This window comes from Sorex araneus, chromosome 1, assembly GCF_027595985.1.
Source record: "Sorex araneus isolate mSorAra2 chromosome 1, mSorAra2.pri, whole genome shotgun sequence".
Classification (NCBI taxonomy): Eukaryota; Metazoa; Chordata; class Mammalia; order Eulipotyphla; family Soricidae; genus Sorex; species Sorex araneus.
Window position 1 is genome coordinate 341,342,672 of NC_073302.1, and position 15,697 is coordinate 341,358,368.

The window sequence follows — 15,697 nt, forward strand, 5'->3', positions numbered from 1 at the left end:
CCTCAGGATGCTACCAGGAATATACTGCTCCCAGACATCCATACAGCACCATTACCTGACTTCTTTTAAACTTGTCAACTTCATTGAAGCTTTCCTGAACAATCTTAATTTGTGTTTAATTCCCATTTACCCAAAATATGTTATCTAAACTCTCTGTTTTATTTTGTCCATAGCATTTTCCTTGAATTAGCATATTATGTATTATAAATACTTAAAAACTTTTCATGCTGATGTCCTCTCCCATTAGAATGGCGATGGAGTGCTCTCTTCGGCAGCACATATACTAAAATTGGAACGATACAGAGAAGATTAGCATGGCCCCTGCGCAAGGATGACACACAAATTCGTGAAGCGTTCCATAATTTTTGACCCCCTCCTTTTACCCAGGTAACGGGGACTTCCCTTTTGCAACCCTGCCCATGGAGGAAGAGCTCTTCCATCGCCCCCGCCTGCGGTCTGGGGCTCTGAAACACCCAGCCCCGCCTTGCTGCTGTCAGTCACCTCTCGGCACCGCCCTGACCCCCTCCTCTTGCCCAGGTTGTTGGGGGCGTGTCTTCACGTCAGGGTTGTGGTCTCAAAAGGGGCATGGCCTCCCTCTGGAGCGGTGGCCACTCTCAAAGCTGCAGTTAAGTCTCCCCTTCCCTGCATCGGGCTTCGGTCACAATCGGTATAACCTATTCCTCTGAAGAATACTCTGGTCATCTTAGTCACTATATGCTAATAGTCAATTAGCCTATCCTATTCTAATTTCACGAAAATTTTCAGTGAACACAACAAACTGCAGAAAAGTCCTTTGTAAAGAGATCATAGCCTCACATCTTCAACAGAGGCCCCACACAAGCTAAGGAAGAGCGCCTGAGAGTAAGGTCCATTAACAACATGAAGAAACAGCGAAAATCCCCACCACCAGGAGAGAGGGAAGAGAGGATTTCAGAAACCTCAACAGGGACTTCCCAGAAATACAACCTCCTCTCAGATAAAGAATTCAGAGAGGTGGGCTGTAGTGATAGCACAGCGGGTAGGGCGTTTGCCTTGCATGAAGCCGACCTGGGTTCGATTGTCAGCATCCCATATGGTCCCCTGAGCACCGCCAGGAGTAACTCCTGAGTGCAAAGCCAGGAGGTAACCCCTGTGCATTGCCGGGTGTGACCCAAAAAGAAAAAAAAAGAATTCAGAGATGAAATCGTGAAGATGGTTGACGAACTCAAAGCAACTATGGAACGAACATCCAATAAATTAAGGGAGGATATGGATGCAGCATTAGAATGGTCCACCAAGATAATCCAGGAAGAAATGAGAGAAGAAATTTCAAAGCTACGAACACAAGTGACACAATTAAAGGAATCATTAGATGAAATGAAAAACTCAGTAGGAGCCCTCAATAGTAGAATGGCTATAGTCGAAGACAGAATCAGTGAGCTTCAAGATGAGCTGCAGAAAGCATATAGAATGGTGATGGAACTCTAATAAGAATGGAGTTGTCGGGTTACTTTTGCATTCTACAAATCACATAAAGTCTTACATACATGCTCAATTATATTTTTGAATATTCTTTTTTAAAATGGATATTTTTCTTTATCCAACATCCTTGGATATTTTTTCTAATTTTCTTGGATTTTTTTTTATATCCGTGGATTTTTTTCCCCAATATCCTTGGATATTTTAAGGATATTCCTTTTTTTCCCCATGATGTTTTACATTTATTTTGCATTAATCATAAATTTTACATTTATCATGTGTTAGTTATCCTAAGCAACACATAAAATAAAATCCTAAGCAACATTTTATTTACGTAGCAATCATTCAGCTTATATTTTAAGTGCCTCCAAGTACTGTGTATACTCTTAAAACAGATAACTATCCACTAATTACTAACTAATTATGAACTGAGCTAAGGGTTTCATAGGAAAATATTTTTAGAATACTTAACAAAGAAATCTGATATAACTTGAAGTAAGTAGACCTCAACTAAATAATTGTCATTTAAGCTGAGATGAATGAGTACTGAGAAATATTCTCTAATGCAAGAATCAGTAAGTACAGCAGTGCTCTGATAGGAAGGACAGGAAGGAAGAGGCCTGTGGAGCCCCAAATTAACATAGAACTCTGTGGGAAGAGGATGAGACATGGGAAGTTGCATTACAGCCATTTTAAGAATCTGATATTTACCTTGAAAGCAAAAGTCACATTGCTCAAGTGGGTATCAGTAACGTCTCCATTTGTCCCTGTCACGTGCTATATAGCCCGATGGCATATTGGGGACTCTTTCAGGATCAGGGGAATGAGGACCTTTGTTGATACTGTTTTTGGCATATCAAGTATGCCACAGGTAACTTGTCAGGCTCTCCCATGAAAAAGACAAAGTAAAGCCATTAAATATTCCTTAACAAAGGAAATTCCTCACCAGGTTAGTATTTTAGAAATTAAGTCTGATATGATATGACAAAGGATGAAAGATATGCCAAACTGAATATAGGAAGACTTTGGGAAGAGGCCCACTTTCTTTTTGAGAATTCCTTCCCATGTTTCTCAGATTTTTCATCCTCTTCTGAATCTTAAGCAAAGGCAGTCAAGAGTTAAGGAGGAAAGGAAGAGAAGAAAAGTAGGTCCATCCTCTGACGAGAATTACAGCTGCACAATCCTCACAGAGAGTGCTGGTTTGAAGGAATCCACTGACATCAAGTGACAAGCCGGAGCAGAAAACACTGACATGGAAAGCAGAAGGGAAAATGAAGGTCAGAGTTTCTAGACTGAGACTGGGCACAGTGAGAACTGGTCCCAGCCCCATCCGTCAGCCTTGTGGTAGCTCTTGGCATGTGAAAAGTGTGTTGTGGCCCTGCGCAGAGAAGAGGGAGTTATTCTTTGCAAATAAAAAACTTTTTTTTTCATTTTTGTACATTTATTCATACAAACCTATAAATAAACCCTATTTGTTCTGAGAAGTAAGGCACAAGCTTTAGATGCAAAGTTCTTAATTTGGCAATTTTGGAGTATGAGTCTATTTGCTAAATTTTCTTTTTAATTTTTAAAATGCTCATGGCCAAATTTATGCTGAAGAGGACACCGACACCACCGACGCTTCTACTGTCGCATGTTCGGAGGAACAGTTCTTCTCCAGTTTTGAAAAAGGTGTGATGTGATCGATGCCTTATTGTCTTGGTCAGCCCAACGATGTCATACTTGATCTTCTGTGTTATACCATTAGGTCATCAGTGGATGCTTTCGATGCTAGCATTTGTGCATTGAAAGTACAGTCATTTTGGTCCTTCTTCCTTTTGGCAGACTAGTATCAGCCTCTCCTTGCTCGTCCTTCCCAATGCTGCCGTATTTGGGACTCTTTCAGGGTCAGTGGAATGGGACCCGTTATTGTTACTGTTTTGGGCATATCAAATATGCCATGGGTAACTTGCCAGGCTCTGCTGGTGGGGGGTGGGATACTCTTGATAGCTTGCTGAGCTCTCCAAGAGGGCCAGAGGAATCAAACCCAGGCCGACCTCGTGCAAGGCAAACGCTCTACCTGCTGTGCTGAGGGTTGATTTAGTTATTTCAGATAACACTTGTTATCTGAACTATCAAAATTTTTGATGATTCCAAATGTAAAACTTTTCAAGAAAAATAAATGCATTTTACAAAAAGTGTGCACACACAGACAAATCCTTATCTTTAAATCATTGCACTGTAGCACTATTGTCCCGATGTTGTTCATCGATTTGCTCGAGTGGTCCCCGGTAACATCTCCATTGTGAGACTTGTTCTTACTGTTTTTGGCATATCGAATACACCACAGGTATCTTGCCAGGCTCTGCCGTGTGGGCGGGATACTCTCAGTTGCTTGCTGGGCTCTCCGAGAGGGGCAGAGGAATTAAACCCAGGTTGGCCACGTGCAAGGCAAATGCCCTAACTGCTATGCTATTGATCCAGTTTAAAAAATAAATTAAATCAAAAATTCTTTCTTTTTTTTTTGTATTTTTCATTAGTAAGTTTACATATTGATTCCAGAGATAATCTGAGGGGAAAATTTTATTGCAAAATCTAAATTGTGGGAATGAGAAGAATACTTCTATTGATTTAGATAAGAAAGAAAAAAACTTAGTTATGTAATTTGCTCCTAATGGCGAACTTAAAATTGCTTCTCCACAAAGTCAAAAATTGCCTACCTTGTGTGATGCCTGCAAGCACCACATCCATATGTGCAGGTGCTGCAACTGAGTGTAAGGAACATGGGACATCACAGAAACAGCAGCAACAAAGGAAAGGGAAGTGGGAAATGGTGATTGACAATGGACAGTAGAAGAACGTTTTCTATATTTGCCATGTTTGCCATGATACAGAGCTCCAAAAGTTAGAGCAAGCAATGAGGTTTGTTCTTAAATTCACTTTAAGAAAATTTACTCATCCAATATTTGTGATTTCTTTCCTCAGTGTTTAATGATTTGTCTTTGGCATTTATTTTGTGTTAATGATAGCTTTAATGTTTTCATCAGAGATCATATTTATAAATTATCTACATAAGACCTTTTTATTATATATTAACTCATGTTTATAATAAATTAGGCAGATAATATTGCATTGTACCAAAAGCTGTTAGGCTTTTTGCATAATTATGCTATAGAAAATGATTCATACTTTTGTTATAACCCATCATTATTAAGCAGTACATATACGTATTGCCAAAGATTATGACATATTTCCACCAAGAAAATCTACAGCTAATGTTTGAAAAAATATAGAATAGCTTGTGATTTCAGTTTCCAATTTGCCCAAATTCTGATTTTTCATTCATAAATACTGAAGATTAAATATTTGTCAGAATTTGTAGTTATTAGCACAAAATACAAGGGTGAGATGGCAGTAACTTAAACTACTGCGACAATAATGCAGATCAAAAGAAATAGATCACACCTTCCCCAACCTTAAACTTTCCTACAAAGTGGTAACAATTAGAACAGTATGGTACTGGAACAAAGGCAGAGCCACAGACCAATGGAGCAGAGTGGAATATCCCAGCACACAACCCCAAATGTATGATCATCTAATCTTTGATAAGGGGGCAAGAAATTTGAAGTGGAGCAAAGAAAGCCTCTTCAACAAATGGTGCTGGCATAATTGGACAACCACATGTAAAATAATGGGCTTAGACCTCCACCTGACACCATGCACGAAAATCAGATCAAAATGGATTAAAGACCTCAACATCAGACCACAATCCATAAGGTACATCGAAGACAAGATCGGCAAAACCCTTCAAGATATTGAAGCTAAAGGTATCTTCAGAGATGACATGGAACTAAGCAATCAAGTTAAAACAGAGTTAAACAAATGGGACTACATTAAACTAAGAAGCTTCTGCACCGCAAAAGACACAAGGACCAGAATACAAAGGCAATCTACAGAATGGGAAAGGATATTCACCCAATACTCATCCGATAAAGGATTGATATCAAGGGTATACAAAGCACTGGTTGAACTCTACAAGAAGACAACATCCAATCCCATCAGAAAATGGACTGAAGAAATGAACAGAAACTTTTCCAAGAAAGAGATATGAATGGCTAAAAGGTACATGAAGAAATGCTCTGCATCACTAATCATCAGGGAGATGCAGATCAAAACTACCATGAGATACCACCTCACACCAAAGAGAATGGCACACATCCAAAAGAACAAAAGCAATCGCTGTTGGAGAGGATGTGGAGAGAAAGGGACCCTTCTACACTGCTGGTGGGAATGCCGACTGGTCCAGCCCCTTTGGAAAACAATATGTACGATTCTCAAAAAATTAGAAATTGAGCTTCCATTTGATCCAGCAATACCACTTTCGGGAATATATCCTGGAGAAACAAAAAAGTATAGTCAAAATGACATCTGCACTTATATGTTCATCGCGGTTTACAATAGCCAGAACCTGGAAAAAAACCTGAGTGCCCGAGAACAGATGACTGGTTAAAGAAACTTTGGTACATCTATATAATGGAATACTATGCAGCTGTTAGAAAAGATGAAGTCATGAACTTTGCATATAAGTGGATCAACATGGAAAGTATCATGCTAAGTGAAATGAGTCAGAAAGAGAGGTACAGACATAGAAAGATTGCACTCATCTGTGGAATATAAAATAACAGAGTAGGAGACTTACACCCCAGAATAGTAGTATATAATGCCAGGAGGTTGGCTCCATAGCTTGGAAGTGGGCCTCACATGTTGGGGGAAAGTCATCCCAGATAGAGAAGGGAACATCAAGTAAAATGTGATTGGGGATCCTGCTCGGGGAGGAAGATGCGTGCTGAAAGTAGACTAGAGACTGAACACGATGGTCACTCAATACCCCTGTTTCAAACCACAACACCCAAAAGGAGAGAGAACAAATTGGAATGCTCTGCCACAGAGGTGGGGTGCGGTGCGGTGGGGGGATGAGATTGAGGGGTGGGATGGGCTCTCGAACATTGCATTAGGAAAAAACAAGCTCGAAAAGGTGTGAATCTGCAACTGTACTTTCACTGTGACTCACTGAAAAAAAAATAAATAAAATTAAAAAATGAAATAGATCAATTTAATATATATCTAAAAATAAAATTAATAGGATATGAAAGTGGAGAAATGGGTACAGTATCAAGAATAATTTTCAAAGCTTCTAATTTTTATGACTTATAATTTATTAAGATGGAGAATACAGAAGAGAACAAACGTATCAGCTATGTAATACTTAAAAAAACAAGTATCTTCCAATTGCTTCTTATAGAGGTTCAATTATTTATTTGTAAAGATTTAAAGACAGAAAGTGAATTCAACTTTTCCTGGAGCTAGAGGTGATTAGAATAAGTGGGGACTAGAAATGTATCTGATGTATATAGAGTTTCTTCTGATCATATTAAAAATATCCTAAAATTATATAATGATGATAGCTACACAAATATGAATATACTGAAAAGCACTTAAAATCTTAGGTGACTTATAGCTAAATGATGTTTTAGAAAGTCTATAGCTCATTTGTCACTCATCCCACATGTTTATTTCATATAAATGATGTATATAAAATATAGGGTTCTATTCCTTAGCACTTGTCTACAAAACCAGACAAATAGTATCTCCACCATCTACAACATTGAATTTTTTAGCAGGAGAAAAAGGCAGATTACAAATTTTACAGCAGGTTTTTTTTCATTTTGTTTTTTTTTGCTTTTATTTTGGGGTCACACCCCTATGTTCAGGGGTTACTCCTGGCTCTGCACCTAGGAATCACTCCTAGAGATACTCAGGGGACCATATGGAATGCTGGGGATCGAACCCAGGTTGGCTGCATGCAAGGCAAATGTCCTACCTGCTGTACTATCGCTCCAGCCCCTCACAGCATTTCTTGAAGTCTGTATATGACAAGTGATACATGCAGTTTGTACTCATATACTAGTGGCCAAAGTAATTCAAAAGTCCACCATTGGAGTTGGAGAGATAGCACAGCTGGTAGGGCGTTTGCCTTGCACGCGGCCGACCCGGGTTCAAATCCCAGCATCCCATATGGTCCCCTGAGCATGGCCAGGGGTAATTCCTGAGTGCAGAGCCAGGAGTAACCCCTATGCATCGCCAGGTGTGACCCAAAAAGAAAAAAAAAAGTCCACCGCAACAAATTTCAGGGCATCAAGAAACACCTTCAGAAAAATTAATCTAGGAATGAGCTACTCTTCATAATAACTACTACCATTGGGATTGAGAGTTGGAGATATGTTGAGTTTGAGATGCCTTTAATATATTAAAGTGTTAGGTTAAGTTGGTTTTATGGAACACATCTCAGAGGAGAGAATGGGTTAAAAATACAAATCACTCATAGAGCTATGTGTTGTTTGAAGTCATGGGCACGGAATAGATTGAAAAGTAGATGCCACATTTAAATGTCGCACACATTCACACACATCACATTGCATCATGATATCTATCCCGTGTCACCGAGAATTATATCTATTAAGAAAAATGGAAAGAGTGCCAAATTCCTTTTTGGTGTCGTAGATATATTGAAGGTGACAAGAAAGTGATTGGTATTTTATGTCTGTCAAGCTTTATTCACCAGACCACCTGCTTAGTGAAACCCCTGACAGTAAACATGTTCCTTTTGTCTTCTGAGTTCCATAATAAATTATATAGTATTTCTTGTAAGTCTTATAATGTACATGCTTGTTTCATCCCTTCTATTAAAAATTAAGCTTTTTTATTTGATATCTGTGTTTTAAATTTTTCTTAAAGTCCTCAAAATACCTATCCTTATATCTTCTGTGCAACAGTACAAAATAAGACAATGTTGCATAAAGCTTACTCCCAAATAAGCTTATGACGCTATGAGAATATCCCTATTCTTTTCTTTATACTGTTTTATTGAGTTGTTTTTTGTTTTGCCTACCATAGTGATTTTTCACACAGTGGGTATTTGATTAATGTATTGACTGATGATTTTTTTTCAGATCTTTTAGCACATTATTTTCAGATGTTACTTGGATTCATTTCAGGTGAAAAATAATTGTATAGAATCATCAGAAACATTTCCCTCAACTTTTCAATAATTCAAACTTAAATATTCAAAGTTGCAAATATCATAGGCAAAACCAAGAATAAGTTTTTTATATCCAAATTTTGAGACAAGTAAGCTATTGTTCTGTCAGATATCCTAGAGAGATTTTCTAGAAAATATTTTCCATGAAGTATGAGTCCCTGTATTCTCACATTTAAAATTGTATAGTAATGCTCAGATACTTAAATATTACAAATTAAATATTTCATAGTAAATATTAAATAATATATAATTGCTACATGCTGTGCACATATACATACAAATCTGATAAATACTACTTAAGTATCTTCAGTAATGATTTATAAAAACTATAAATACCACAAAATATTGAAATCACATAACCCAATATAAGTGTGTATGTAATATTATTACATAGCGTATTTAAATATCACTGATTGTAACTATTCAAAAATATAAAAATATGAAAAAATAATATTTAGGAAAAATCATTAGAATACTAAAATGTGTAAATGCAGGGGCCAGAGTGCTAGTACAGCAGGTAGCTCATTGCAGTTCACTTAGTTCGACCCTCAGCATCTTCTGTGGTCAGCCAGGTACCTCCAGGAGTAATTTCTGAGCACAGAGCTGGATGTGGCTCAAAAAGAGTATAAGTGGAGCTGGAGACCAAGATGTTATGAAAATGTCATAAAACATAAGAAAATACCTTTAAGAAAAGTAATGCTTGCATATACAGAATACATGCCAAGTAGTTCAGATGTATAAGGGGCTAAACTTTATTTGTATATTTCAAATAATTTCAAAATAAAGTCATAACACAGAGACCCAGAGTTATGGTTCTAAAAACATGAAAGTAATTCAGCTTTTCAGGCCGTTTCCAAGCTGTGTTCTCCCTTGAACACTTATTTCTCTTTTTCTGCCTGCTTTTTCCACCCTGGAGAAGTCTGTGTTCTCTTATGAACACTTCTCTCTCTTCTCTGTCTCTCTCTTTTGCTGTCTTTTTCTCTCTGTCTCTATGTCTCTGTCTTTCACTGTCTCTATCTCTCTCTGTCTCCCTGTCTCTATCTCTGTCTCTCTCTTTCTCTTTCTCTCTCTTTCTCTCTTTCTCTCTCTGTGTCTCTCACCTCCCTCTTTCCTTCACATTCACATCTCTCTAAATTCCTTTAAATAAAAACTATTTGTTTGACTTTAAAAAATAGTAAATCAGCTGTTCAGTAATTAATGTATAATCTTCTAGGCTTTATGATAAGTTGGAAACTACTCAACTTATTTTTTAAAATGCTCCCAAAATAGAGTCCTTCATTTGTTTGCATGGCTTCACTCATTGTCTTATTAATTCTATGTAAAGAAACATTTACAAATTCTGTAAATGTTTCTCTATAAGTAAATATATAAGTTATTTGTAAATAAAATGTAATATCACTGTATCATTGTCATCCCATTGTTTGTTGATTTACTTGAGCGGGCACCAGTAACATCTCTATTACAATCAGCCCTGAGATTTTAGCAGCCTCTCCTTACTCGTCTTTCCCAACGATTGGAGGTTCTTTCAGGGTCAGGGGAATGAGACCTATTGTTACTGTTTTTGGCATATTGAATATGCCACAGGGAGCTTGCCAGGCTCTGTCCATGTGGGTGGGATACTCTCGGTAGCTTGTGCAGATATGTATATCTGCACAAACTTGTTATTTTGAACCCACCACCCTGTGGGCATTGAATCTGGGAGTTGGAACTGAATTTGACAGTGCCAATGACACAACCTTTTTCCAAGCCCGAATTATAATTTGGTTTTCTTTTCGAAATCGTCTTCAGTTAATTACTAACAATCTTTATTGAGCATTTACTAGCACTGACGGCTCTTCTAGGACAGACAAATGTAAAGAATACAGTCCTTCCTCTTAAAAAATCTGGACTCCAATTTTACTGAAAATGCTAGTTATTTCACTGCAGATTTTTCAGTTCCCACTCCCTGGTCCAGTGCCAGCTGCCCTCCTCCCTTGGGTGAGCACGGAGGGTGAGTCTGTCGGGAGCGCTTAGCAAGATGGATAAGTGCTGACTTCCCTTTGTGAGGAAGACGGGCTGAGCCGGGGTTGTCATCCCTAAATGTGCAGAAATAACGAACCGCCGCGCTGATCCCAACAACAGATTAGCTCTGTCGTTTTTAATTACCTCTGCTGCAGTGGACGCGGGGGCGGGATTGCCGCGACCGCCCCTTGCCGCATGCAAGCCTCCTGCAGGCCCTGGCAGGGCCCCCCAGGCCCCAGGGGGCTCGCAGTCACATATAATGAACTGCAGCGGAGCTTGTTGCTAAACTCAGCCTGATAATCCCAGCCCTGGAGACCCATCCAGGCCGGCGAGGCTTGGACTAATTCCCACTCAGGCTCCGGCTCAGCATTCGCCACTGAAGTAAAATCATTTCCAATAACTAACAATGTCTAAGGAGGATCCTGAACGCTCCACCCAGTCCTAGTGGTCCAGATGCAGGACTCAGGGGGAGCCTGCGAGCACATCATCCCTGCACAGCATCCCGGAGTCGAAAGGGACTCGCCGGGGCTGAACAGGTCGATAAATGCCAATAAGCTGAACCCTCGGCAATTCATGATTTTGCTGTTAGAAAAGCAGAGTTGAGCCTGGCAGTTTAAGTTTTAAATCGCCTTCATGTCTTTTGGTGAATGTTTAGGAGACGCTGGCTCCCTCCTTCTCCTTCACCAGCCCCTCATCAGCCTTCACATCTTCCACCAGCACCAACAAAGAGCCTGCAGGTGACACAAAGTTAAATCACTTTGCATCGAAACGGAAGCAACAGAGAGGGGCTTTGGACTTGGCGCCAGGAGCACTGGGTAGGATTCTAAATTTCATCCTTTACCACTTGGCTAAACTTGAGCAAGAAATAGAACATCAGGCAGTCTCAGGGTTTTCATTTGTGAAAGTGGCTAACCGACATCTCATTGTAGAGGTACTAAAACAGAAGGAGAACAGCTAAAGACATCCTTCATAGGAGCGTCTGGTCGACAGCTGCAGCAAGGTACCCACAAGTTTGCATCAACGTGACAAATGGTAGGAAGTCCCACTCTCCATCTTTATCGTGCAGGCTTAGTGACAAGGAAAATGACTTCGTCTTTCCAGAGAGGCCCCACATTAGCCTTCCAGACAGAAACTAAGGAATAACTACTGAAAGTCTTGACTCCGTTTTAAAGGGAATAATGACTACCAAGGGCACAAGAGTGCTCTGCCATATAGTATCTCTTAGGAAGCCAAGATTCATTTGAAAAAAGATTGTAATTTAGATATGTACTTTCTGAGTATGCAGAGCACTTGATTAACTGTCTAGGTATTAAGTACAGCACACTCAAACCAATGAATCTATGGCCTACACAATAATACATACTGGGTAAAAATAGGATTTTAGAAAAATAGTAAAGATTTTGAGTATTTTGTCTTCTGGATAGCATTTAGTGGTTACTAACAAAAGTGGTCTTAAAGATGCTTGCTTGGCAAGTCTTCTCCAATGGTCAGAGCCCTGCATAAATGACAGCTTTTCCTTAATAAATCCAACCTAGTTGATCTTTCTGTGTCACAATCAAGTGTTTCAACCTGGAAAAATTCAAGTATGAGCAGGGATCTTTGTCTACCTTTGCTGTGCAGAATTTAAAGATATTCCTTAGAGAAATATCTTATTTTCATGTTACATGCACTTTTGTAAGATTTTAATTGGAAAAGATAACTAGCATTTCATTGACTCAGTATTTTAAAAATAAAATAGATGAAAATAAAAGTTCTGTGTGATGAAAGCACTACATGAATATAATCTGATACTGCTATTTTGATATTCAGACATTTATTCTTTGTAGTTAAGAGGTTACTTGTGGTGTTGTCTTTCTTTTTAATTTGAAATTAATTGTGCTTATTTAGAGTTGTGCTTATTAGAGAGTCTCTTGCCCGAATGCTTGGCTATCTTCCTTGGGGCCCCTTGGAGGGGATGGGCTCCAACTTCCCTCCTCGCCCCAAGCGAGCTCCTGGCGGCCGAAGACCACCGGAACCTAGCCACAGCCATGCTCAAGGACCCTCTCCATACGTTAGGACAAGCCTCACTCATGAACGTACCGGCAGAGGAACCCAGGTGTGTGTAATCCCATCAACGGTCAACATCCAGAGACTTAAAAGCAAGCTCCCAGAAGATATCTTATAACCTACTTCTCCCGCTGGGAGAAACTTCTGAGAGTTTCCTGCCCACATGGGACAGCCTTGCAAGCTTTCCATGGTGTATCCATATGCCAAAGCCAGTAACAAGCTTAGTTTCATTCCCCTGACCCTGAAAGAGCCTCCAATGCGGCATTGTTGGGAAGGCCGAGTGAAGAGAGGCTTCTAAAATCTAAAAGATAGGACGAATGGAGAGGTTACTGAGCCCGCTCGAGAAATCGACAATCAATGGGATTTCGTGATTTGTGATTTAGAGTTTACAATTTGTTAAGTTTTGATATACATATATACTTCCTGGAGTGAGCATCGAATCAATGAGCCTATATCCACCACCACTCAAAATTCCTTAGATCATATTTTCATTACTTTCCTTTCAAGACAGTCTGCCTAGCCTTCACCTAGAGAAGTACTGACCTACATATTATCTCTATAGGTTAGTTTGCATTTTCTGTTTTATATGAAAAAAAATGACACACTCCTTTCAGCCTAGCTATTTTGAAGTTAACCCATAATATTGTTCTTTTAGCACTTCACTTAATTTTATTAAAAGGGATAGGCACACCCAGTGGTGCTTGGGAGTCCATGCCATGCCATGGGTGGAAGCCAGAACTCCCACATGAAAAGTATGCACTCCAGGTGTCTAGCCCCCACCACACACACACACACACGCACCAGTCCAGTACTCCATTAACTCTGCTTATTTAATAGTATTTTCTTTTATATAGAGTTCACAGTGTGTTATCTACACATATGTTGATGGACAGTGAGTCTTTTCAGTTTTAGATTATTGTGAATAAAGCTACCATGGACATATACTTCCATTTTTAAAGAAAACTCACAGGATTTATTTGATTTATATGGTTTATATAGCTAACTTAAAAAAATCATCAAAAATGGTTATGCTGCTTTACATTAAAGTCAGTAACTAGGGGCTGGAGAGATAGCACAGCGGGTAGGGCGTTTGCCTTGCACGCGGCCGACCCAGGTTCGAATCCCAGCATCCCATATGGTCCCCTGAGCACGGCCAGGGGTAATTCCTGAGTGCAAAGCCAGGAGTAACCCCTGTGCATCGCCAGGTGTGACCCAAAAAGAAAAAAAAAAAAAAAAAAGTAAAGTCAGTAACTATAATTCCTCATTTCATTGTCAACTGCTTAGTCTGCATATTTCTTATTATTTCTTATTTAATTTTAAAATATTTATGTGTTGATACTTGAAGTTCATTTCTTCTAAGCAACACATAAATATTGTTCCTTAATCCTAATAACCTCTGCCGCGACTAATTTGTGTTTAAACCATTTATATTTAATTTGATTAATTATTTAATAATTAATCACAGATTAATTCATGAATTTGATTCATCAAATTGAATCTAATATCTTGATATTTATCTCATATGTTCTTTATTCTATTTCCCTTTCTGTTGTCTTCTCCATTATTGGGGGTTGGAAGGTGAAGAGGCACACCCAGTGGTGTTCAAGGCTTACTCCTGACAGTGCTCAAAGATCATTCCTAGAAATGCTGGGGGAAGATACATGGTGCCAGAGATTGGAGCCAGGTCAGGTGCTTATAAGAAAAACACCACTTTGCTATCTCTCCAGTCCTCTTGCACATTCTTTCAGTTCATCTCTATTGTTTGCTCAATAACTATAGATCATTTTCAGTGGTTTTTATAAAGTTTCTATTTTATTTATTATTTTTTCTTTTTTTTTTCTTTTTTGGGTCACACCTGGTGATGCACAGGGGTTACTCCTGGTTCTGCACTCAAGAATCACTCCTGGCGGTGCTCAGGGGACCATATGGGATGCTGGGAATCTAACCCGTGCAAGGCAAATGCCCTATCCACTGTGCTATCGCTCCAGCTCCCAAGGTTTCTATTTTAGAGGAGTGTTTTCAGTGAGAATATTTAAGTTTTGAGATAAAATTGTATTGAATATGGAATACTATGGTGACACATTAGTTTTCTCCTCTATCCCTTTCTCTTTTTCTGATTTTTTAATAGATGTTGCTGATTGTTATGTAACATACGAACTGTTTCCAATGAGTAATCCACTGCCATCTTTATCTTTGTTACTCTGCATGTAGCATCCTTTTTCTCTTACTCCTTGAGATCAACTGCTTATTTTATTTTTTTTATTAGTGAATCAGCATGAGTTACAGTTACAAACTTATGAACTTTCATGTTTGCATTTTGTTTACATTCCTCCACGAGTGCCCAGTCCCCTCCACCAATGTTCCCACTCTCCCACCCCATCTCCCCCACCCCACCTCACCCCACCTTTTGTTCTCTCTCTCCTTTTGGGTGTTGTGGTTTGCAACAGAGGCACTGCATGACCATCATGTTTGGTCTGTATTTTATTTTCAGCGCGTATCTCCCATCCCTTGCGGGTCCTTAAACCACACTTTACCTGGTGTTCCCTTCTCTATGTGAGCTGCCCCTTCTTCCAGTGTATGAGGCCAGTTCCAAGCCTTGGAGCCACCCTCCTGGTACTTGAGATCAACTGTTTAGCACAGCTTTTATATATTCTGATTATAACCTATCTTGGCATAGTTTTACTTTTGCTTCTTGCCCTGGCACTCATTAGGATTTTAAATCTATAAAATACTAAAAACATAGATTGTTGTCTTTTAAATTATTCTTTTCTAGTTGCCCACATATTCACCCACCTTCTTCTTAGGAAATTTTGATTAAATGTGTATTAGGCTATCTGTAATTTTCTCACAGTTAATTGGTGCTGTTTTATTACTGTTTTATTTTCTCAGTATATTTTCACTTAAATAACCATTTTAAGTTTACTAATACTTTTTCTCTGCAATGCCTAATTGATTAAGTCTATTGTGAATATTATTTACATCTCACAGAAGTTTTCTGTCTCCGACATTTCCTAGTGGTCTTTGTGTATCTTTTATAACTCTATTTTACTGTTTGAATATATGTGACTACATATATGTAATTATTATAAACATTTTCAATGTTTTGTCATGCTA

General features: G+C 38.9%; 1 non-coding gene across 1 annotated transcript; it reads left to right on the forward strand.

Moving 5' to 3' along the window:
* The first annotated feature begins 259 nt into the window (after window positions 1–259).
* On the forward strand, window positions 260–366 carry LOC129401248 (U6 spliceosomal RNA). The gene has a single exon (XR_008628180.1). It is a non-coding gene; the product is annotated as a U6 spliceosomal RNA (small nuclear RNA).
* The last annotated feature ends 15,331 nt before the right edge of the window (window positions 367–15,697 follow it).